Source organism: Gobio gobio, assembly GCF_949357685.1.
Source record: "Gobio gobio genome assembly, chromosome: 11".
NCBI lineage: Eukaryota > Metazoa > Chordata > Actinopteri > Cypriniformes > Gobionidae > Gobio > Gobio gobio.
In genome coordinates this window covers 26,217,459-26,242,800 of record NC_137104.1, presented here as the reverse complement: position 1 = coordinate 26,242,800, position 25,342 = coordinate 26,217,459, and positions in this window count along the sequence as shown.

Below are 25,342 nucleotides of genomic sequence, written 5' to 3'. Positions count from 1 at the left end.
GTACATACTGTAAAGTCACTTCATACTCACAGGCACACAAATTAATGCACCATTACGGTCAAATGGTCTGTGAACAGGAGATTGTCAGTCTCGTCATGACATAAGGAGAATCAATCACACAGATATGACACAGATAAACCATTAAAATTTATCATGGATGGAAACTATACTGTAAAATCTATACTATCACACAACATCTAAGACTGAGTCTAGGAAACATTCTTGCTCACTTGGGATTTAGAGAGATTTTATAAAATCATGATTTATTGAACATATCAGCACATCTTTGGTTGTTCTCTTAAAAAATACAATTCAAAAGGTAAAAGCACTGCCACAAAAAGATTACTCATTCGGCTGGAATAAGGAAACACGTGCCATAGTCCAGGTTGCCAAAGTAAATTACATTAAATGAATTAGCAAAAGAATTTCAACATAATAAGGCTAGAGTTGTTTTGAATTTATCTAACACTGAAAAATGTCCATGAGCACTCGGCACCATCAATCTGTACCACTTGCTTGCCAAGGTATGTTACTGTTGTCTTCCAGAATCCAGAATTTTTTTCACCTTCCAACCAGGTTTTAAGATAAGCCAGGTATTTTCAAAGTGTTCTATTCATTTCTATGTGTTCAGTCCAGTTAACTTAAATATATTTCACAATGTGCATATCCAAAGAAAACCCAGGAAGTCTAGAAATTCCTTTAGACCTTAACATTGGTTGATTCTTTAACCTCATTATCAATTGTCACTAATGGAGAGCAAAATATATCATTATATTTACTGAATTCATTTATGTTATTAACCATGAAGGAAGAACACTTTCTCAGAATGTTCTAACTTACTCTATATGCTTTATTTGGCATTTTAGCACAAGCATATTTTCCTTCCATGTATTTTCCAAACCACTCGACCTATGTATCCCTGATGGATGATGGTCAGTATTCTAATATTTTTGGGTTACACTTTATTTTGATGGTGCACTTTAGACATTATTCTAACTATAAGTAACTGCAACTACATGTCAACTAACTCTCATTAGAGGATTAGTAAACTGTAGTGGACTGTTCGCAAGTTCACACTTACAAATAAGTCAGATAGAATAAATGGTATGCATATTTGGCGTGATGTCCAAGGAGAGGGCTCCAAGCTCGTTATTTGGCCCGAACCCAGAGTACTCCCCCCATATTCCTGGCTGTGGTTGGAATAAGCCAAGAGTGAGGAGTCGGGGTGGTGAGGGATGCTGAAAACTGTTGAGGAATGTAGGTGAGTCGACTGTGTATATACTGATCAGCATAGGCTAACATAACCACCTTCCTAATTTTGTGTTGGTCCACCTTTTGCTACCAAAACAGCCCTGACCTATCGAGGGATGGACTCTACTAGACCCCTGAAGGTGTTCTGTGGTATCTGGCACCAATATGTTAGCAGCAGATCCTTTAAGTCCTGTAAGTTACTAGGTGGGGCCTCCATGGATCGGACTTGTTTATTCAGCACATCCGACAGATGCTCAATTGGATTCAGATCTGGGGTATTTGGAGGCCAAGTCAACACCTAAAAACTCGTTGTTGTGCTCCTCATTTCATTCCTGAACCCTTTTTTCTTTGTGTCAGGGAGCATTATCCAGCTGAAAAAGGCCACATCCACCAGGGAATACCGTTTCCATGAAAGGGTGTACATGGTCTCAGTGGCGGAAGCAGACTTTTATACATGGGGTGGCCAGGGGGTGGCCAAGGCTACTTTAGACAGTGAAAGAATATCACGTGTATGCTAATACTTATTTGTTTTCATTGTTTTGACCGATGTAGCATTGTATTATAATAAATAAGCAACCAAAATTGCAGACATTTCACAATTCTTGATTCCAACGGATATTCCACAGCAAAAACTACAAGTAGGCTAGTACATACATTTAAAACATTATTGAATACAAGTGAACAGTCAGCCATAAAGTGAGAACAGTGCTAAGAATTAAGTGCTTGAAGGTTCAGGTCTAACAGTATTCAGGTACAGAAATTGGATAATCAAACATAAATATAGATGAATGCATGTTAAAACTAGCTACAAAGTCAGTGGGTGTTATTTTTTCTTTTGTTCTTTGATTAACTTTAATGACAGACTGAAGGAGGTGCGGTTTAAGACCAAATGCACAATGTTGAATCCATATATAGACGTGTATTTCACCTGTCAACTGCTTAAATTCGGTTAAGACATAGCCGACTGTGTTTACTATGATACTCGCTATATTTTTGGCATACTTTGTTTTATGCATATTTATCAGTTCAAGCGCAAGACGTGCCTCTGTTTTTGCGCTATTGATGAAGCGCCATATGCCGCGCACCAGACGCGTCGCTTTCTCATGTTCAATGTTCAAGAATCTAATCACCATACAGGGAAAAAGGTTCACTTCAAGAATGAAAAAAGTGGCATCGATGTGTTTTGCTGTAAAAACTGCACAAACGGAAACAAAAAAGCACAAACTACGCCAGTGGATTATGACGTCTGATCCCCGGTGTCGTGCATTGGATGTGACGTCTGATCCCCAGTGTTGTGGCACGTCAGTGCGGGGTGGGGTTTGGGTCTATGTGTGATGGCTTATTAGTCTGACGGTGGTCACCATTAAAGTTATGTGTCAACCAGCTCCTCGTGTCGGTAATTCATTGTGTTTATCTAAACACTGGTGTGGTGGCAGTGGTGACAAATCCACTCCTTCACTGCATTCGTTGAGCTTTCGTTGAACAGTTTACGCTACGAATGTTTGTAAACTAGGAGCGGAGTAACTTTGATGACGAGACACGAGTTGTAGGCATGGCAAACACACACAGAGCATCGAAGCACTGGTGCCTTACTAAAGATGAGACGGTGAACTCCTTTGAGGATTGGCATCAGAATCTTGTCTATACGCTGTTACTGGATGATAATGCGGAGATTCCTGCAGCTCAACGACGTACGCGCCAACAAAAGATTAGCATGCTAGAGCATATGCTGGGACAGATTGCAAATTATTGTCCAGTTATATCCCGCAGCACTATTGTTAAGAATTCCACTTGCATTGACCAGATATGGCAGACAATCAGGCTACACTTTGGATTTCAATCGACGGGCGCCCATTTCATTGACTTTACTGCTATTAAATTAGAGCCTAATGAGGGTCCGGAGGATTTATATCAGAGATTAATGGCCTTTGTTGAAGACAATTTATTTCGTAAAGACTCTGGCATTTCTCATGGAGGTGCAGCTATTGTGGAGGATGCAGAACTCTCTCCCAAATAGAAAATTGTATTGTTCTCACATGGCTTCGACTTATACACAGTGAGCTGTCGAAACTCGTAAAGCAGAGGTATGGCACTGAATTACGATCACGTACGCTGGCATCTATAAAACCAGAGATATCACAAGCTCTTAGCTCATTATTGGATGAGCTTCAGTCGTCAGAGGATGCCAGAGCTATGCGCACTGCTGTGTCAAGCTTTCCAAGGCAGAGACCGTCGTCTATGGGTCGATTTAGGAAGTCATGTCCATTGTGTAAAGAGGCTCACAGACCAGATAATCACTTTCTCAGTAAGTGCTCCTATCTGCCTCCCCACGACAGAGCATTCGTTGCTAAGGTACGGCAAGTGGTGGGCTCGTTAGACCACACAGAGGGTGAATCTGATGATGGCCAAGATGACTCTGTGTGTTGCCCTATGGCAGTGCAGCGTGTTCGTTTCATGCAGTCGCCGTGTCTTGATGCTTTCCATGGTTATGCTCCAGTTAAGCTGACCATTGATAGTGGTGCTACAGGAAATATGATATGGACAGCGTGTGCTAATAGACTGGGGCTTAAGATTACCAGCAGTACCCAGTCGGCTCACCAGGCAGATGGCTCTTCACCTTTAAAGGTAGTTGGTGAGACAAACACCCACTTTCACAGAGATGAACATGAGCTTTACTTTGAAGGGCTTGTTGTAGAACATTTTGACTCTGATATTCTTGCTGGCATACCATTTATGGAGTGGAATGACATCTCCCTTCGCCCTGCTAAACACCAGGTCTGTGTAGGGTCTAATACATATGAGTACGGAGACGAACAGTGGGGAATACACACGTTGTCCGGCGAGCACATGTCCTTCGTGCTACATCGTCACATACTGTGTGGCCTGGCGACTTTGTTGAGCTCGAACTGCCTGCCGAGTTGGTGAACATTAGTGAGAAACTCGCTGTTGAGCCACATGAGGCCTTTACACAGTGGCTTGCACCTGCCTTGTATACAGGAATATCAGGTAAAATCAGAATTCCCAATTTGACCAATACACCGCAGGGCATTAAGAGAAATTATCATGTGTGTCGTATTCGTATGATTTATGTCCCAGAGCCTGAACTACCTGAACAGGCTCCGTCTGAGACCTCAACGACAGTTACCCATAACTCCAGTCTGACCCTGTTTTCCAATCTCGTCTCATTAGACCCAGATAATATAATGACTCCAAAAGTTAGAGACAAATTTCGGGAAGTCCACCAAGAATTCGACAAAGTCTTCAACCCACAGTTTAAGGGTTATAATGGCGCTGTCGGACCCTTTCAAGCTAGAGTGAATATGGGCCCTGTTCAACCACCGCAATGGAAGGGTAGAGTCCCACAGTACTCAAGAGGCCAGTTACAGGAACTGCAGGCTCAATTAGACATGTTTGAACAGATGGGCGTCTTTCAAAAACCTGAGGATGTGGGTGTTGCAGATGAGTATGTCAATCCATCATTCCTTATCAAAAAAACGAACGGAGGGTTCCGTCTTGTGACAGCATTCACAGACGTAGGCCGGTACAGCAAACCTCAGCCATCCCTCATGCCAAACATCGATGCCACTTTATGTCAGATCGCTCAGTGGAGATATATTGTTGCAACTGACCTCACATTGGCATTCTATCAGATACCCCTTTCAAAGGATTCCATGAAGTACTGTGGAGTAGTAACGCCATTCAAGGGAATTCTTGTGCATGCTAGATGTGCAATGGGTATGCCTGGATCAGAAACTACCCTGGAGGAGTTGATGTGTCGGGTACTTGGTGACCTTCTTCAACAGGGACAGGTGGTCAAAGTTGCTGACGACCTTTACTGTGGCGCTAACAGTTTTGAAGAACTGCTTGTGGTCTGGAGGAGGGTATTAGTGGCTCTTCGGGCATGCAACCTATGCTTATCCCCTGTAAAAACAGTTGTTGCTCCCGCACAGACCAACATCCTAGGATGGGTATGGAGCCAAGGTACCATCAGCGCTAGTCCACATCGCATTGCCACGTTAGCTTCATAAACCCCTCCTACTTGTGTTAGAGATCTGAGAGCTTTTATTGGTGCTTATAAAGTCTTAGCGCATGTACTTAAGGGATGTGCGTCAGTTCTTGCCCCCCTTGATGACATGGTTGCTGGGTGTGAGTCGAAAACTGCGATTGTGTGGTCAGATGAGTTCTCCAGTGTTTTCACAGGGCTCAGAGGACATTATCTAGTAACTGTGCAGTGACAATACCGTGACCCGATGACCAACTTTGGATCGTTACTGACGGGGCTTTCAGGGACCCAGGCCTTGGTGCAACATTGTACTTAACACGTGAGGGAAAATTACTGGTCGCTGGCTACTTTAGTGCTAAACTTCACAAAACCAGATCAATTGGCTTCCATGTGAAATTGAAGCTCTCGCTATGGCAGCTGCGTTAAAGAACTTTGCCCCATTTGTTATCCAGTCAACAAAGAAGGCATGTGTTCTTACTGACAGCAATCCGTGTGTGCAAGCCTTTGAAAAGTTATGTAGGGGCGAGTTTTCAGCAAGTCCACGTGTCACTGCGTTCTTGTCAACTGCAAGTCGATTCCAGGTGTCTGTCCGCCATGTCACTGGGGCTGCTATTCTCCCATCAGATCATGCTAGTCGCAATGCTGTAGACATGCAACAGCCCTACATGTCAGGTTTGTGGATTCGTCCAGGAGTGTATGAATATGGTTGTGCGCCGGTCTGATGTTGGTGATATTTTGCAGGGAGCACAAAAGGTACCCTTTTCAAATAGAGCGTCATGGGTGTCTATACAAGCAGCATGTCCAGATCTTCGTAGAGTATGTGCATATCTTCGCCAAGGTACACGCCCCTCTAAGAGAGTAACCAATGTCAGAGATGTGAAACACTATTTGAACAATACCACTTTGGCAAAGGATGGGCTCTTAGTCGTACATCGTCATACACCGCTGGTGAGGTCGGTAATTCATTGTGTTTATCTAAACACTGGCGCTATATAATATCTTTCCATAAACACTTTACACAGAAGACTTTACACAGAGTCTATACACACTCTTCCAGCCTAGGGTGAAGTCATTATACATTAACAACGTTTTAAGACAAATTGTGTCGTTTAATAGAAAACTATAAATGGTGGTGCAGGATTGTGCGCTTATTTGCGACCTCTTTTATTAGGCCTATAAATAATCTGTTAATTATTAACTAACGTTAATATTCTCTTAATATTCAACGTTAATACATGAAAAATGTGCCGCGCCGCCGTACGTCAAAATAGGCTACATGCTTCTTTCAATAGGATGTGAAATGGAAATAGCGATCTAAATTTTGGGGTGGCACCCAGGGTGGCCAGTCAGATGTCAGGGCTCCGCCACTGCATGGTCTGTAACAATGCTTAGGTAGGTGGTATGTGTAACATTCACATGGATGGCAGGACCCAAGGTTTCCCAGCAGAACATTGCCCAAAGCATCACACTGCCTCAGCAGGCTTGCCTTCTTCCCATAGTGCATCCTGGTGCCATGTGTTCCCCAGGTAAGCGACGTACACGCACCCGGCCATTCACGTGATGTAAAAGAAAACATAATTCATCACACCAGGCCACCTTCTTCCATTGCTCCATGGTCCAGTTCGGATGCTCACGTGCCCACGTGGCGCTTTCGGCGGTGGACAGGGGTCGGCGGCTATGCAGCCTTATACACAGCAAACTGCGATACGCTGTGGATTCTGACACATTTCTATCACAACCAGCATCTACTTCTTGAGCAATTTGAGCTACAGTAGCTTGCTCCCCACGTGCATCAATGAGCCATGACCCTGACGCCAGTTCACCACTGTTCCTTCCTTGGACCACTTTTGATAGATACTGACCACTGCAGACCGTGAACACCCACCAAGAGCTGCAGTTTTGGAGATACTCTGACCCAGTCGTCTAGCCATCACAATTTGGACCTTGTCAAAGTCAAGGACAAAATGTTCACTTGCTACCTAATATATCCCACCCACTAACAGGTGCCGTGATGAACAGATAATCAGTGTTATTCACTTACCAGTATAGGTGTTAGGATAGACAGTAATTGCTGATGACGAGTTGATTGGATCGATTATTTGAATTTGCTCCTCCCGAACTTTGTAAATTATAATCATTTATGTTAGGTGTAAGTGTTTGGGTTGGAATAAATTGGCTAAATAAGTCTTTTAGCGGAGCATCAAAATAAAGTGTTAGCAGATATTAAGCAGACAGTCTAATATTCAATGAGTCAATGAGAGTTAGATGACATGTAGTTGCAAAAGGACGCATTGTTAGTTAAATGTTTAAAGTGGATCATCAAAATAAAGTGTTACCAAATTTAAAAACCAATTCAATGCTTTAATGTTTTGACACTTAAATCTAGACATAATTTACTACATAATGATGTCTACAATATAAAGGAAGGGCCCAAAATAGAGGCCAATGTAATGTGTTAATATGAAGGAATTGTACTGTGTTTTGTTATAGGGTTAAAGGAAATGTCCATAAACTTAACGGAAAATGTCCTGGCAGAAAATTAGCAGTAATTTTTTCTATGTACACTTGTTAGATTTTGGGTGGTACCTTGTGGTCTGATTACTGCTTACAGTAGGTGGACAGTAACTTTACGCAGTGATTTTCAGTCTTATAGGCAGAACTTGAATCTTGAGACACAATTTTAAATCTTGACATACTGTTTTGAATGCTTTGCTCATGCTGAATAAAACAGTGAGATGACCAAAGTCCTTCATCCATCAGATGCATATATACAATTACAAAAAATTAAAAAACTAGTGAAGAAAGAACTGCAAGCATAGTGAAAATGCACAATACCTGCACAGTTTCTCCTTTGACAGTGCTTGTCATATCTTTCTTGTTGCTTCAGACTGAGGCAAACAGATTGGTTCGATTGGTTATTATTTGTTTGATTCCTTGGTATCAAGCTATAAATATGACTGAAAACACAAAATCAGCACCATACAAGTAGCCATATGACTATATTCCAAGTCTTCTGAAGTCATATGATAGCTCATTGTTTTTATTAACTGATAACATTTCTTTTTTTTTAGTTACAACTGCAATCACATAATCAAGTCTTTGCTTTGTGAATGAATCGATCTGATTCATGAACCAGATAAACCAGTTCACTGAAATGAACAACTTAATACAAAATATTTGAACTTTCTGCACAGAAGAAAGTCATACAGGATTGGAACAACAGTTAGTAAATTATGACAGAATTATATTTGTTAAGCTATATATAAGCTATTCTATAAGCACACCACTTCTCAAAGGGATTTTTTTTCTCTAGCAAACTCAACAAATGCTTCCTGTGCTTTCTGAATTTTTCCCTTTAAGCTTCTGGAACTAACTCATAACTCATGCTGTGCGCCCGGCCTTCACATATTCACACAGCTTTGTTAACTTTTGGGCCCTAACCTTTTTAACTCAAGTTACGCCTGTCTATCGCATTTTTTTTTTCTCTTTTTTTTACATGAATTCCTGCACCCTGAGCTTCTGTTTTTTTACTCATAAATCAAGAGTCTTTAAGTTAACTGAAGCTAGAGTAACATATGGATGATCAGAAGAGAAGAAGAAACTCTTTGCATTAAGGCCAGTCCAGCATCTGCAAAGCTTTGATTTTGTGTGAGGATCAGGGTCAAATGTCATGGAGATTTGATAGATGGACAGCCCTGCCAATCTTCTCACCTTAGTGTTTTTGAAATGCTACACATGATGTCAGACCTGGATCTGGCAGCATCTCTGCAGCTTTCCCACCAAGGAAATACCAGTCAATGCCAAAGATAGGTGAAACAGGTGGAATCCATCATAAAATGGTGAAAAAAATGTGGAACAACTGTGAATTTGCTCAGCACTGACGGATCTTCCAAAGAGCTGCAGTAGAAGTAGAGTGGACTTCAAGAGTCCCAAAGCTACACTGAAGAACTGCAGAACCAAGAATGCAATAGCGAAAAGCACTATTGGCTGTAAGGGATGGTGGTGACAGCGTCATTCTTTGGGAATCTTCTCTTTGACAGGAACTGGGAAACTCATAAAGAAGGAAGAATGGATAAAGCTATGTGCAGAAAAATCCCAAAGAAAGTGGGCAGAATTCCACTGGAGCACTGGGAACTGGAAGATGATTAATTTTCCAACAGGACAGTGACCCATGATGCTTTAAAAACATAATGTTAGTGACCTGGAACGGTTCAGTTTAGATCTCTCAAATTGTGGAAATGTGGAATTTGTTTTTTTTTTTTGTAAATACTTTTGCAGTTCCCATTCAACTAGATGGAGGTGGAGCATTTTTTTTTTCAGCAAGATGTATTTAATTTAATCTGTGAGTTATTTGAGAGTGAATAAAACCAAATAGTCCAAATGGAATAATATGAATATATTGGAATGATATTAAACTATCCCTTTAATATTTTCTTGTTATAATTGTATAAGCTTTTCAAAAATATACAAAGAGTACATTTCAAAGATTTTTTTTCTTTCAATCATTTACAGAAAATAACATTTTAAAAAATATTTTTAAACTAATCTTTGGAATACATAGAATTGCAAGTAAATATGTTAACTCCAGCAGACAAAAATATTTCCTGAGATTAGAATGTGCCTCCTTGAGGAAGACTACATGATCCGACAGTTATCCCCCTGTAGCCCAAGACTGGTGGCTCACTGAAGCTAAGCAGGGTTGAGCCTGATCAGTATCTGGATGGGAGACCTCCAGGGAAAAACTAGGTAGCTGCTGGTAGAGGTGTTAGAGAGGACAGCAGGGGGTGCTCACCATGTGTGGGTCCTAACACCCCAGTACAGTGATGGGGACACTATACAGTCAAAAAGTCATAAAAATCCTAGGATGTTCTCGGAAAAAGAACAGGGGTGTTACCCTGGCATCCTGGCCAAATTTGCCCATTGGCCTCTGTCCATCACCATGGCCTCCTAATCACCCTCATATACTGATTGGCTTCATCTCTCTGTCTCTTCTCCTCCAACAAACTGGTGTGTGATTGGGTGTTCTGGAGTAATATGGCTGCAATTGCATCATCCAGGTGGATGCTGCACATTGGTGGTGGTTGAGGAGATTACCCCTTCCATATGTAAAGCACTTTGAGTACCCAGAAAAGTGCTATATACACACTCTAAAAAATGCTGGGTTAAAAACAACCCAAGTTGGGTTGAATATGGACTAACCCAGCAATTGGGTTGTTTTAACCCAGTGAATGTTTTTTTGACCCAGCGGTTGGGTTGAATGTTTGCTTAAAACAACCCAACCGCTGGGTTAAAACAACCCAATTGCTGGGTTAGTCCATATTCAACCCAACTTGGGTTGTTTTTCACCTAGCATTTTTTAGAGTGCATGTAACAACATATTACATTGTAGTGGCCCACCGATACATAGCCAAGGCTGATATTAGCCGATATTTGGCATTCTTAAATTATCAGCATTGGTTTTTCTGGATGGCCGCTAAGTGCCGGTAGCAAGACTTTTATATTGAAAACGACTTTTATATTGATAGTGCTATGAATAGCCAGTGTCTCGACCTGAGACTACTTACGCGTTCGCATTTTCGAGAAACGCACATAGAAAAGGAACAAACGTTTATAACCTTGCACACAGAAATCCATCTTATAGCTATGCTATCCATCAGGAAAAGCAACTTGCTTCATTACGCTGTGTGTTCATGCAGGGCTTTTCTTTTTTTGTGTGTAGACGCCCTTTGCTGGAGATGTGGTAAATAGCGTTGCAGACAGCACCAGCGAATCCATGATTTATCAGCAGGCACTGGGATTTTTCCTGACTAACTGCGGGACTGCAGGCTGTGCAGCTCAAAGTTCAGGTCCAGTGGGTTTGAAAATAAACGCTGTCTGGTCTGATTCGGGTTTAATTTTATCGGGTCTGTCTATGGTAGAGTTTTTCTAGTGATTCGGGTTGGGTACAGATTTCAGGACCCTAGAAGACCTCTAGGCCAGAGTGCCTGAGCGCAGAAGCACAGGAGCTCCTATTCTCCTCTTCAAAAAAGTTATTACTTCGCGACCGCTAAAAAAGTATGTTCTGTATAGTATAAATGTGTGTAGTATCATATGAATGTAATCTGGACTTTGTTCGCCATGTTGTCATTAACATGTGACCTACCAACGTCTGTTTTGTCACTTTACTGCCATTCACAAATCCTGTAACGTGGCCTCATGGGATAGTAAAGTGTCCATCGTATGCACACTTCAGAATCTCGTCGGAAGCAGTGAATTCAAACATACTTCTATTATTTTTCTCCTACTACACAATAAGGAAGTATGCGATTTTGGATGCAGCCTCCCTTTTCAGAAATGTTAAACAAAAATTGCCAACAGTACATGAAAAAGTATTAAACCCCTAGAGGTTTGCATGAGGTTCTCATAAACTTTATCTCTGGATGCACTTTGAGTTTAATGTGCCTTTTGGGAACACAGTGTGAGCTTGGTTAACTTTATTTACACATCCGCACAACATTTTAAAACATTTCTGTGGAGAGAAGTTTACAAAATTTCACAGATATTCTGCCAAAATAAATAAAAGCTTGATGATTTGAACATTTAAAAGTAAATAATTTAAGACATAAATATTGGTAACTTGTAGTGTAAAATACAATATTTTTTACTATTATAATATATTCAAAATAATTGCAATATAATTTTTTTTTTTTTTTGGCCAAGTTGTTCAGCCCTGTATATAAAAATAAAATGTTAATTTAAAGTCTCAGTTCGTACTTAAAGTATGTGTTTATTTGTTTAAGTAAGTATTTTCTGATTTACTTCTTAGGGGTTAGGCTGAAAAAATTATATTAGAGGAAAATAGAAAAAAATTGTTAGCGGTTCCAAAATAAATCCATATTTTCCATTAAAAAAATCATATTGAGTGGCCACTTCTACTTTTCCACATGGATGGTAGTTAGAAAGTAACATTTTCCATCTAATGAGTCACACTGACAGACTGAAGTATTTTAGAGGAGAGCAAAATTTACATGAATTTCCCACAGTAATCACAATTTCATAAATGGCCTTATTTTTCAATTTTTTCTATGACCATGGGAACCCTGAATGCTAAGGATGCCGTGACACATACTTTTACACAGTTTTGTGTCTCTCCTTTCTCTTCAGCCACAGACAGCCAGACAGGAAGGGCAGTTCACACACTGTCCAGCCCAAGAGAGACATAATGTACCACAGCTCCAAACACACCCCAGATACATGTGACTGCCCGCTGCAGTTTCACTCTCCTTGTAAATCAGACCTCTGAGGCCAAAATCCGCCTCATAAAGAGCTGTAATGATTCCTATGTGATGTGAGAGCAGAGCGGGTGTACTTATGACTGACATGGTAAACACACTGCCTCCATTTCATCTTCTCAGACATGCACGTGTGTACTCAAAGACACTTTATCTCACTTCAAAAGCAAACATTGTTTTAGATCAGTTTTTTTGGAACGCTCCCATCAAACATGCTCCGGCAAGACCAGAGTAACATGAGCCTTTGCGAGGAGCGTATAGTAAATTGTGTTGAAAAGCTGTGACCCGGAGCTCCGTCGCCCAGACAAAGGTGCCTCTCATGTGCCCCAGACGTGGGATATCCCTCTCATCACATACCAGCCAGCCACACGAGCAAAACCCCCCGCCTGGCTGCTCTCCAAACCCGTATATATTTTTTCTAAAGAGCTCATAAATGCTACAAAATTGCTTTTCTCCTTTTCCGTTGTCCCTCATCTGATCTGACAAACAGGAAAGTGAGCCATAGACAGCATGTGGAGTGGAGAGAGGGGGTTGAGATCTTGTCCTTAAAGCGTACGTGACACACACAGTTTCTTCCAATCTAATGTTAATCTTGAGAACCGCAGTATTGCATCCTTCATATCTCTGAAGAGTCTTTAGTTTTATCATATTTATAAAAGACAGTTGTACCGGTTCTTTCCGAAAACAACCAAGCTCGTGGAGGCGTGCAGTGGTGTGTGGTGTCGAGAGCGTGCACACACACACACACACACACACACAAAATACATCATCGCATTATCCCTGGATAACTTTTGATTCACTATATGTTCGTGTTGTTTAAATTATATGCACTTACGCAACGATTGCCAACAAAACACAGACATTTGATGCAATTTCACTCACCGTCTTTCACTTTTCCATGAGAAGTGCCTATATGAGGAATTCCGCCCTTTATGACGTCATACAGGGCCATACTCGGGAAAAAAACTTTCCGAAACTTATACGAATCCTGAAGGAGTGTATTTGGCACAGAAATACTATGTCATACATCCAACTAATTTTTTTTAAACATTGGTAATGTTTACAAGAGCCACACGCCACAAGCTCATTGCACAGAATAATCGAACACGCAATGCGGATGACTTGAATTTATATTTTCCAATGTAAAATATTATCTTCTTAATTTGGAAAATTAAAAATGTTTCACACATGACATAAAGTGGGGCCTCCATGGATCGGACTTGTTTGTTCAGCACATCCCACAGATGCGCGATTGGATTAAGATCTGGCGAATTTGGAGGCCAAGTCAACACCGCAAACTCGTTGTTCTGCTTCTCAAACCATCACCAGGGAATACCGTTTCCATTAAAGGGTGTGCATGGTCTGCAACAATGCTTAGGTAGTTGGTAAGTGTCAAAGTAACATCCACATGGATGGCAGGACCAAAGGTTTCCCAGCAGAACATTGCCCAAAGCATCACACCGCCTCCGCCGGCTTGCCTTCTTCCCATAGTGCATCCTGGTGCCATGTGTTCCCCAGGTGAGCGACGCACCATCCACATGATGTAAAAGAAAACATGATTAATCAGACCAGGCCACCTTCTTCCATTGCTCCGTGGTCCAGTTCTGATGCTCTGATGCTCACTGTTGGTACTTTTGGCGGTGGACAGAGGTCAGGCACCCTGACTGGTCTGTGGCTATGAAGCCCCATACGCAACATGCACTGTGTATTCTGACACCTTTCTATCACAACCAGAATTAACTTATTGAGCATTTAGCCGATCAAAAAGAGATACAGAAGCTCGTCTGTTTGATCGGACCACACCGGCCAGCCTTTGCTCCCCACATGTATCAATGAGCCTTGGCCGCCCATGACCCTGTCGCTGGTTCACCACTTTTCCTTCCTTGGACCACTTTTGATAGATACTGACCACTGCAGACCAGGAACACCCCACAAGAGCTGCAGTTTTGGAGATGCTCTGACCCAGTCGTCTAGCCATTGTCAAACTCGCTTAAATCCTTACGCTTGCCCATTTTTCCTGATTCTAACACATCAACTTTAAGGACAAAATGTTTAAAGGCTGCCTAATATATCCCACCCACTAACCGGTGCCATGATGAGGAGATAATCAGTGTTGTCCACTTCACCTGTCATAATGTCATGATGTTATGCCTGATCAGTGTATATTCTATATAGTATGAATGTGTGTAGTATGTATGACATTTAGTTGCAGCACTTCAATGCCATTCTCAAATCCTCTCCCATGGCCTCATGGGATAGTAAAGTGTTCATTGGATGTGCACTTCAGAATCTCGTCGGAAGTAGTAGTCCTCCAAAAGTCCTCCAACTTTCCGCCTACCGTTTTATGAATACAATGAATTCAGACATACTACTTGCCTCACATACTATTTTTCACCTACTGTATATAGTATGGATGTAGACATAAGCTGATTGATGCAGGGATTGAGTTTACCAAAAATATTCACTACCTGCAAGTGGCATTCAACGACATGTTGTTTTTGTGGCACAGTTCTGGGGAAGTAAATCTAAAGCCGCGTTTCCACCGCAGGAACTTTCCCCAGAAACTAGGAACTTTGGGGTGGTACTCAGTGTGTTTCGACCGCAGGAACCAGGGTCTAAATGAAGTTCCGGGTAAATATTTCCCCCTCCAAACGGCCCTGCTCATGAGGTAGTACTTTTTCAAAGTTCAGGAACTTTCGGGGGTGGGACTTGGCCGCTGAACATGCTGATTGGTTGAGCTCACGCAGCATTTTATTTCAACCGGCATTTTTAAAAGTCTTGCGAGGTTCGTTCTGCGTTCAGTAAATATCAGCCTTGCTCTTTCTGTCCGTTGGCGCGCATTTGTCTCACCCATCGCACGGTCAATGTCCATAATAGCTGATAAACATACATTGTCTTATTTTAAATCTAGCTTTACGAGCTTTCAGAATACGCTTTAGTATCAGTGCTTATCAGCCGTTTTGTTAATTACCTCTTTAGTAAACCAATGCATAACTAGGAAAAGCAGCGCTGCTTGCATCTCCTCCAAACTTGTTATTATTGCAGACAGTGTCGCGCAAAAATGATTACTGTCCGTCGGGTACTGGGAGGAACAGTCACGCGCAGTCCCACATCTCTGGACTAATTTGCCTAATCTTCACGGTACTTTAGACCGCAGTGGAAACACAGACAGTAGCAGGTCTGGGGGAGAAAAAGTTCCTGTAAAAAAGTTCCTGGCATAAATTGTTCCGGGTAATTTCGGTGGAAACAGGGCTTAATTCACACTGAACTGACCAACGCGGAACCAGACATAACTTCTCAGACATTCCACGACCCGACAAATGCTGATTAAGTATGATTTCGCCTGCAAAAACAAGCACCAACCATCGGCAACAGACATGAACAGGGGTAACACACTGATCCGACAAACATGTCGGTTGGGATTTCATAACCGATTTGTAACAATGCATGTACAGATCTAAGAAATGCCAGAGAAAGCCTTCAAGCTTTCTATATGTGACAACAAAACATATCTAACATCTGTTTTCATTCATGATTCCTTCACTTATGAAATAGAAGTTGTAGTCTCATTGTGATGTATAGCCTATCCTAGAGGGAGGGGAAGTTATTTTGATTAAAGATTACAAGGGCACATTTTAAAATGCATATATATTCTTTAAAAAAAAAAAGAGTATGCTATTTGTCACGCTGTTGGTGTGCAATCCAACATGCTTAACGCAGATAATACAAACAAGGAGTCTTTATAAAAATATTAGAACGCGTAGAAGAATCTCAGGAGTAATCTCAATGCTATCCACACATAACTCAAAAACGATGGCCGACAAAGACCTGAACAAGACGGGGAGCATAATACACAAGCAATGTTCGCTCTAAGCTGGGCGTGTGCGCACTTGTGATGCCGCGGCCGCGAAGAAAAGATAAAATGCCGCCCAGATGACAGACAAACGTGGGGAGAAATCCATTTGATTGTAGTTTAAATGAGAAATAATTGCAGTGCTCTGTTCAATCGCTATGGAGTTAGTATCGCTATAGTGTTAGAACCGGTGAATGCGCAGTTTACAGGTTTCATAGAAAGAGAATAATGTCGCACTTTAGGTGTAACACTTTCATGACCCCCAGAATATTTTGTTGTAAGAATATCTGAACATGCTATATATCAAGAGAGAACAGAGCATCTGTTAAAAAAAATTTATAATAATTTTTTATTCTAGCTTCATTTCTTATCAAAACTTGAATGTAGATAAGGTTCATAAAAAAAGCCCGAAAATTCTGTAAATGGCGGGAAGTGTTATTTCATAAATGATGGAAAATTCTGTCAATGGCTGTAAGCGATGTTTCATAAATGACGGAAAATTCTGTCAATGACAGGGAAAGAGATAACAAGATGAAATGTATATTTATATGACAACAGCATACTAAAAATGTAAAAGTTTTTAATTTGCATTTTCTGTGTACGACACCATTGTTAAAAAACATACATCTTCACATGGATCCTCAAAAGCCACTAAAACGCTGTATTATGCTTGCCAGGCCAGTAGTTGTCGATGTCACTTTGTCGGAAACGATAGTGCCAGTATCGTTCAAAAACTTGGGCTGTGTCCGAAATCGCCCCCTATACACTTAACCCTTTTGCATGTGTGATCACACCGGTGTGATCAGTCTTGGCTGGTCCCTGGAGCATACGGTCACACCGGTATAATTAGAATTTTTAGTGCATCACGGGATCAACTGCTAAATTCAAATGTGCAGTATCAAGATGCATGTTGACTAAATTCAAGCATTAAAAAGAAAACAGTGTCTTCACTTTTATCTTTTTACACATTCATTTCCCACATATAATTGAATGAGAAAATGAAAAACAAAAGAAAACAGCAACAACAGACTAGCATGTTGACTACTTGAACATACATTTTGCTCTCCTTTCTTTCTGGCCAGCAAATTTCTCAATGACTCTGATTAAAGTCAGTCATCTCAGTAGTGTCATGACGTTTGCATTTTTCAGTTAGATATTTGAGGTCTCTTACCCCCGTTGTTGTCCACAAAACTTTAGTACCGACACTTTGAAATAAAAGACAGGGAAAGCAATAAATGGCACTTCTAACAACACATCCAGCCAGCCACCTACGTTTTTCATAGTGCGTGAAGCTCCGAGTGCAGCTGCGTCCTCTGTCACTGGCCTGCTGCTGTATTTGTAAATCGCGTTGGTCGAAATAAAAAAGCAGATCATCAGTCATCAGCACTATTGTGACTGCGGTGCATCATGTGACAAGCAATGACACTGGGGGGTCAGCCAGAATATTTTAAATTTACGTGTGAAAGGGTGAAATAGGGCGCTATTTGAGGGGACAGCCATTTGTAGTGGTGTCTGAAACCATAGTGGACGTTATTGAGTGCACTCATTCAATCCCACCATGCAAGTGTACAACTGACCCATAATGAACTGTGAGAGTCATGTGCTCAATGAATTCCTACGTCTCGCCAGGAGATGGCGCCTGCAGCTGAATCAATCATCCATTTTCCAAAACCGCACTGGTCCAACGTAATATCATGCAGGTATAAATTCCTTTTTAATTGATTATTAAATCGTTTAATTACAGTTTATTCGTGCTAGTTTCCATGCCAGTGTTCAAGATCAATCTTTTCATTACTACTGTAGCTGCCAGTTTGCATTTCAAATTTCATGTTTCAAATAATTATTATTAAACAGCAAGCACAAACTATGCAAACGCAGCAGCCCTTCGGCCCACTCAGTGTCAGAATTCATTCACTCCTTTAAGTGGACTATATTAGTGGATTAATGTAGGGAATAGTGAAATGAGGTAGGGGGGGGGGGGGGGCGATTTTTGAACACGGCGCTGCACTTTTCGCATTTTCGGGTCCCAAAATGCCATTGAACTTGCATGAACAAAAAACACAAAGAACAGTTATTCCATTCTGATCACAGAGAGAGAACGTTACATCTTCTGATGATCTTGTGTAGAGCCCAATTAAAACACTGTCGGCATGGCTCTTTTTTTACTGTTCAATTGTCATTTAAATGTATTGCCGTTTCTTTAAAAATAGCTGCATTTCCACTGATTTAATTTCACTTCATTCAAATGAATTGAAAAAATTGTGGCTGACAAATTTAAGAAGCCTAAGCAGTCTAGCTCAAATTGCATGATAATATGCTTGCATAAACTGCATGTGACTTTACAGCTATTGCTGCTCTTCAGTTTTCCTGCACTATACAGTTTCACGTCTCAGATGATATAATTGCGGAAATGTGTTTACAATGTTTTATTGCTCACTGAGGTGATTACCACGAAGACATTCACTGGCTGTGTTCAAAAAGATATACAGTACACTGAATGGCTGCTTATATAAAACTGAATGCAACATTAATTGAAATGATACTGTTATCACAGACCTTATTAGTGTCTAATTCATAGAGGAACTAATAAAAACAGTCATTAATCAAATTTTTTGTTATATTACCTGGAAATGGAAGGTCAGGTTGAATGCATCAAACTCAGTATTCTGTCAGATGTGGAAGGTCATATTCATCTATTAAACTACACACAGACATGCTATTATGTAATACTTGAAAACACTTTTCCAAATGGGTGCATATCAAATCTGTGCGTACACTGGAAAAAAACATGAAAATGTCTCAAATTAGTTCCAGATGAAGGTAATAAAACATTTTAATAATTTCAGAAACGTCTTTAAACTGCCAGAATGAATATTGTTGTAGTCTGCCGACACCGTTTTATTTATGAAATCCAATGATTTAATGTTGTAACATATGGGCCATCACTGCTGATATGAGATAAGGCATAGAGAGAGGTTAAAAGTAAGCATTCCAAAAGTCACATGGATTAAACTGGGATTTCTTGCCATTTGTGTTTTATGAACCAAGTAAACTCCTCCAGTTGGATTTGGTAGGTAGTATCGACATCTAGTGGTCATGTACGGCTGTGACGTACAAGACCAGAGAGAGGGAAAATGTGAGTCTATTTCAAGCAAAGAGAGAGCACCACTGAAAATAATCTGTGAAAATTATATGTTACTTGTGAGCCTATTAGCCTATTATTTCTACAGATTACGCAAATAGTTTTGAACGTTATAGTTTTGAAAATGCAAGACGCCATGTTGCAGTTACGCTACATCAGCATGGGCAAACAGAGCCATTCCAGACAAATCTTCAATTGTACACAACAGGAAACACACACTAATGAACTCAAATTGACTTTGACTAGTGTGGTTATCTGTGATTCCTCAAATGAATGACAACAACAGAGAATTCTGCAAGGAACCCTTTAATATAGATGATCTTTGTAAAAAGAACGCCAAATAATAAAGGCATCCACAGGATTACTCTTTGAATTGAAGTCTTTTGGGACTCCATTAAGCATTTTCTTTACAAAGCCCTCATTGAGTGTGCAATGAAAGGTGAATAGGCGGAATCAATGAAACAAGGTCTCATTTCTCTTATACCCAAGCCTAATAAGGATTCCACATTTTTGGATAATTGGCGGCCGATCACCCTTTTGAATTCGGATTATAAATTATTGTCTTCTGTATATGCTGAAAAGCTCAAAACTTGTTTAGTAGACATCATTTTAATTTTAATAAGGTGATTAGAAGTAGGCTATTCCTGTTAGTTTAAAAACTTAGTTTAAAGCACATTTATGGGTGTTAGCCTGAATCAATTAGCCTGTTAGCCTGCACCCCCGCTTTTGAAAAAATCCTAAGAAATGGCATAAACAGACTAAAACTGTTACAGTTAATGATTCCTTTGCACTAAAATCATAAGTATGGCGTCATTTGAAAGCAGACACATGGCAGTTTACTGTAAATTCAAAATTATAATTATTTTCATAATCAAAAATAGCTATAATAAGCTTCAAAGTTTTGTAAAGTTATTAGAAATATATTTGTATGAAATATCTTTATGAAAATAAAAGTTGGCATTTTAGCAATCTAGAAGTGCACTACAGCTTAAGCCACATGTCTGACCATGTTATATTTCAAATCTGAAGATGATAAGTCTAAAACTCTGAATTTGATTAAATGTTTTTCAAGATCATGTCATATGATTTTATTTTGAGATTTCTCTAAAATGTTAACTGATGTTTATTGCCATCTCTTCTGAGCTACAATTCAGTTTATTGTCTCTATTGTTTTGAGGTGCAAACTGCCCATTCAGTTTCAGTCTCCCCAGAACACTTTCACACCTCTCTGGCCAGGTTATGGCTCTAAATATCTTATTATTTTGTCTTAATTGTAATCACTGACGACTCTCTATTCAAACTGTTCTATTCAAACCTCATTTCTTTGATCAAACTTCTCACTTCACCTTCTAAAGTGCCTCAAATGCAGTTGTTGACAATAGAAACATTTCAGTTGGTTTTTCATTTCAGTCTATTCAATATATTAATAAAAATAACGTATTTGCCCAGGTGGCAGGTGCATTGGCTAGCTAGCATGTTAGCTTAGCACACAATCAAAATACAATAAAGATTAACATAAAGTTTTTTCTCCAAAATTAATTTACATCACAAGTGGGATGTTTTAAATAACCTTCTGTGGTCTCATTTGGCTTCAGATCAAAAAATCAGACAGAAAATATATAATTTTACAATATTCTGCATATTGATAAAAGCTATGTCGAATAGCATTGCATTATAAATATAATCTATTATGAATACACCCAACATGGTATAAAGAACACAGACAAACCATACATCGTCGCGATTGTGTGTTTATTGTCTTCAATGCATCTTTAGCGGTCTCAGGAAGCTTTTATTATGGACTTCTATTATGGCACATGGTATCTTCTTCGTCTGTCTGTACGTACCATATGTGGACTACATGTGCACAGAGCGCCCTCCGGCTGCCAGTATGAATTGAAAACAACACATAAGAGTCTCGATCGCTCATGATTAGGCTACATCTGCGCATTTTGAGGAAGTATTGAATAAAAAATACTACTCTGTTTAGAAATTTGACACAGACATATGAGAATCTATCAATATTTCTCCTCATCTGCACACTTTTGAACTAAAAGCCCTGAGGGATGTTGATTTGTCGCGAGTCTCGAGAATAGAGGAGTTTTTTTATGAATGAGAGCAGCTGAGGCTCATATTACAATCAAACAGTACCGACGCGATTTCATATTCATAACTCCTGACCATGGGCGTCAGTTTGGTTTGAAATGTGCTGGGGACAGAGACGCATTCAGAAGTGCATTTTCAGAAGTGCTGGGTACATTTTTTTTCTCTTTCGCGCAGGTCATGTTTTGAAAGACTATGTCCTGCAGCTTACTAATGTAAATAAATAAAAATGTCAGATGAGAGACATATTGCGGGTCTTATAGCCTATCTTAGGCTACTCATGCCGACGAAAGCGCCCCGCGAATTCTTTAATATTTTTCATTTTTGCAATTTTTTTTACCACTTCATTATCAGAGTCCCACTGGAGCCCGTGTTTTTTTTATCCTCCCTATTACACATTAGTTACAGCCATTAAAATAGTTCAGTTTTGTTTTTAATGTCAAAGTAGATATATTTCGTTTTGTTTCTTTATTAAGTTAATTTAGAAAAATGTTTAAAGGATTTAATGTTTGTTAAACTAAAGTTTTTGCTTTTTAAAGTGACGACCAAGCGGCCAGCGGCCGACAGTGAGTTAACCCAACACTTTAGCCTCTGAAATCAACACTTGACTTGTCTTGCTTATTAAATCCATAAAAAACACTTAAAGCATCGTTTAAACGTTTAGCCTATTATCACCACCATCACAGTAAAAAGGCATTTTTGACAAGATGAGGCAGGCAGATCGCAACGGCGCGCGCAAACAAAACGGGCTACACAATCTAAACAAATAATTAAAAATAAAAAACATGCTGGTTGTCTTACCTTAGGCTACACCTCTCCGCGAAATGAATATATATCGATCTTCAATTCCCGTGCTATATGCACATTTAACGGAGTTCATGTCAACGAAATCAACCGATATGAGTAGGCTATTTTATTCATCAGCTCTTTTCAACATCAAAGACCGCATTATGAGAACGAGCGACCTAAGCACTGGCAAGAGCATTTAGTCTCATTAATTTTAATGAAGATGATTGTGCTTTTGAGCATCTAAAACTTAGCTTATTTTCAGTTTCACTTGTGGCAGTTTGCGTGTTGGCTTCCTTTACTCATTTGCGGCGATGCGTGTTGCATAGCGCCGTCCTATAGCCTAAAAAAGCCCGAAGCCCGGCCCGCGTCTGAGGTAGGCTATGACTGGAAAATTGGCCCGAAGCCCGGCCCTAGGGCGTAAAAAAGTCGGGGCCCGTCGGGCTCGGGCAGAAATGTAGGGCTCTACTTTGAGTAAGGCTGAAAGCGTCTTTCTTTTTAATACATTTCTTGAATGTCTCAATTAGCTACAGTAGGCCTGGCCTATAGATAATTATGATATTTGTGGCTGCACCGGGGTCCGTCATTACGCTAAATCATGAGCGGTCCATGGCACCTGCTACCCATGGCTGTTAAGAACTGTATAGGCTACATCAATCCATTACAACAATTTCGTGTTATGGGCACTGCCACTGATACAGGCAGCGGAAGAGCCTATTTTACGGAGCTTGCTTCTGCTTTTCAAACGTTTTTACAACAAAAGATGTCGTTAAAACGACATATCTCGTTATTATGAGAAAAGATGTGGTTAAAACGACATAAGATATCGTTATTACGACACAATTGAGTGGAAAAAATAATATGTGTGTGTCAGCAATGCTTCACCGCAAAATTGAACTCGAGGTTTAAAAAAAAAAAAAAAAAAAAAAAAAAGTGGTGGGTACAAAAGGACTCATGACGAAATCTGGTGGGTACGCGTCCCCCCCGTCCCCCCCGAAATCGACGCCAATGCTCCTGACACATATTAACAAATTACTGTCACTATAAGACTTTGAGAATAAAACAGATGTAAAAAATGGAAGCTTGACTCTTAGATCTTTTAAATGATGTATAGTTTGTCACTTGTAATTACTTACATAAAGGGTTAGTTCACCCAAAAATGAAAATTCTGTCATTAATTACTCACCCTCATGTCGTTCGAGACCCGTAAGATCTCCGTTCATATTCGGAACACAAATGAAGATATTTTAGTTGAAAGCTGGTGGCTGAGAAAGGCTTCAGATAGGCCTCCATTGGCATTCAGTACACTTATACTCCCAAGACCCATTAAAAGGCACTTAAAACGTCGTTACAAAGTCCATCTCACCACAGTGACTCTACAATAATCTTACGATGCGACGACAATAGTTTTTGTGCGCAAAAAAAATCTAAATAACACCTTTTTCCAACTTGTTACTGCCTTCCGTGTGTGCCTCCACGACGCATGCGCGAGAATATGACGCAGATCCGGCGTTCGGACAGATGACCCAGAAGCGATTTGTTTACAATCAGAGGAAGACGCGCGTGTCTAAGCTGTTGGATTCTACATTGATCGTGCTTTAGGTCTCGGCGTAGTTCTCAAAATGGGGTTAGAGTGTGCATTTCATGGATTCCCAAACCCCGGCGCTACGTCATATTCTCGCGCATGCGTCGTGGAGGCACACGCGGAAGGCAATAACAAGCTGGATAAAGGTGTTATTTTGATTTTTTTTTGCGCACAAAACTATTGTCGTCGCATCGTAAGATTATTGTAGAGTCACTGTGGTGAGATGGACTTTGTAACGACATTTTAAGTGCCTTTTATCGGTCTTGGGAGTATAAGTGTACAGAATGCCAATGGAGGCCTATCTGAAGCCTTTCTCAGCCATCAGCTTTCAACTAAAATATCTTCATTTGTGTTCCGAATATGAACGGAGGTCTTACGGGTGTCGAACGACATAAGGGTGAGTAATTAATGACAGAATTTTCATTTTTGGGTGAACTAACCCTTTAAGGACGAATGCGCCCTCAATCCGGTTAAGAGCCCCTAAACTTGCAATCAATGGTGTTCATGTAGCCTATTAGATAAAAAATGCAATAACTTCTTTATTAGGAACGCTCTTTCTTCAACTCCAAGTCACCTCCCTAAAGCACAATCTAAATGGAGTAGCCTAATTTTCATGTTGATTTATGTCATTCTTATGACCTCTTGTTTGGATGTCTCCCCTTGTTTCTAATTGTTACTATTTATAACAATAAAAAATATTGCAATACAAATAAATAAATAAAGTGTGATGAAACGGAAGTAATATCATTCCAGATTTGTACAATCCCTTTCTTTACCTTTTTTATTTGACAGCTACATGTTATTTTTACACAATTTTTTTTTAAAACAACCACATTTATTTTCAAGATGACAACTACAGACTGATGAAACGTGCAGCACTGAGGTCATGTGACAACAGTGTAGAATATTACTGTTTGAAACAATTATAATTGATTATATCAATATTATATATATTGTTGTTGATATATATTTGTATATGTTCGATTGTTGCATACATCATCACGCATTTAAAAACGGTATAGTCAGTTAAATATTAGGCATCATCATATACCTTGTGAAAAAGAATGTTTGTAGTGCACGTAAAATCAGTATATTTAAAGAAAAAAACTTGCAGAAAATATATTAATTAAATAAAAGATGGCTTAAGTGTACTCTTACCTTTTAAAAAGTTAACTGTAATAATGTAAAATTTAAAGTTATATAAAATAAAAACAGCATTAAAATATTTTTAGTTTACCAAAATGCTTGTCAGTTAATTCTATAGTACACTTTAAACATATTTCAAAGACAATTGTAAGAGCCATTTTGTCTTTATTTTAAACTGTCATGTAGGCCTAAGTGTGTGTCC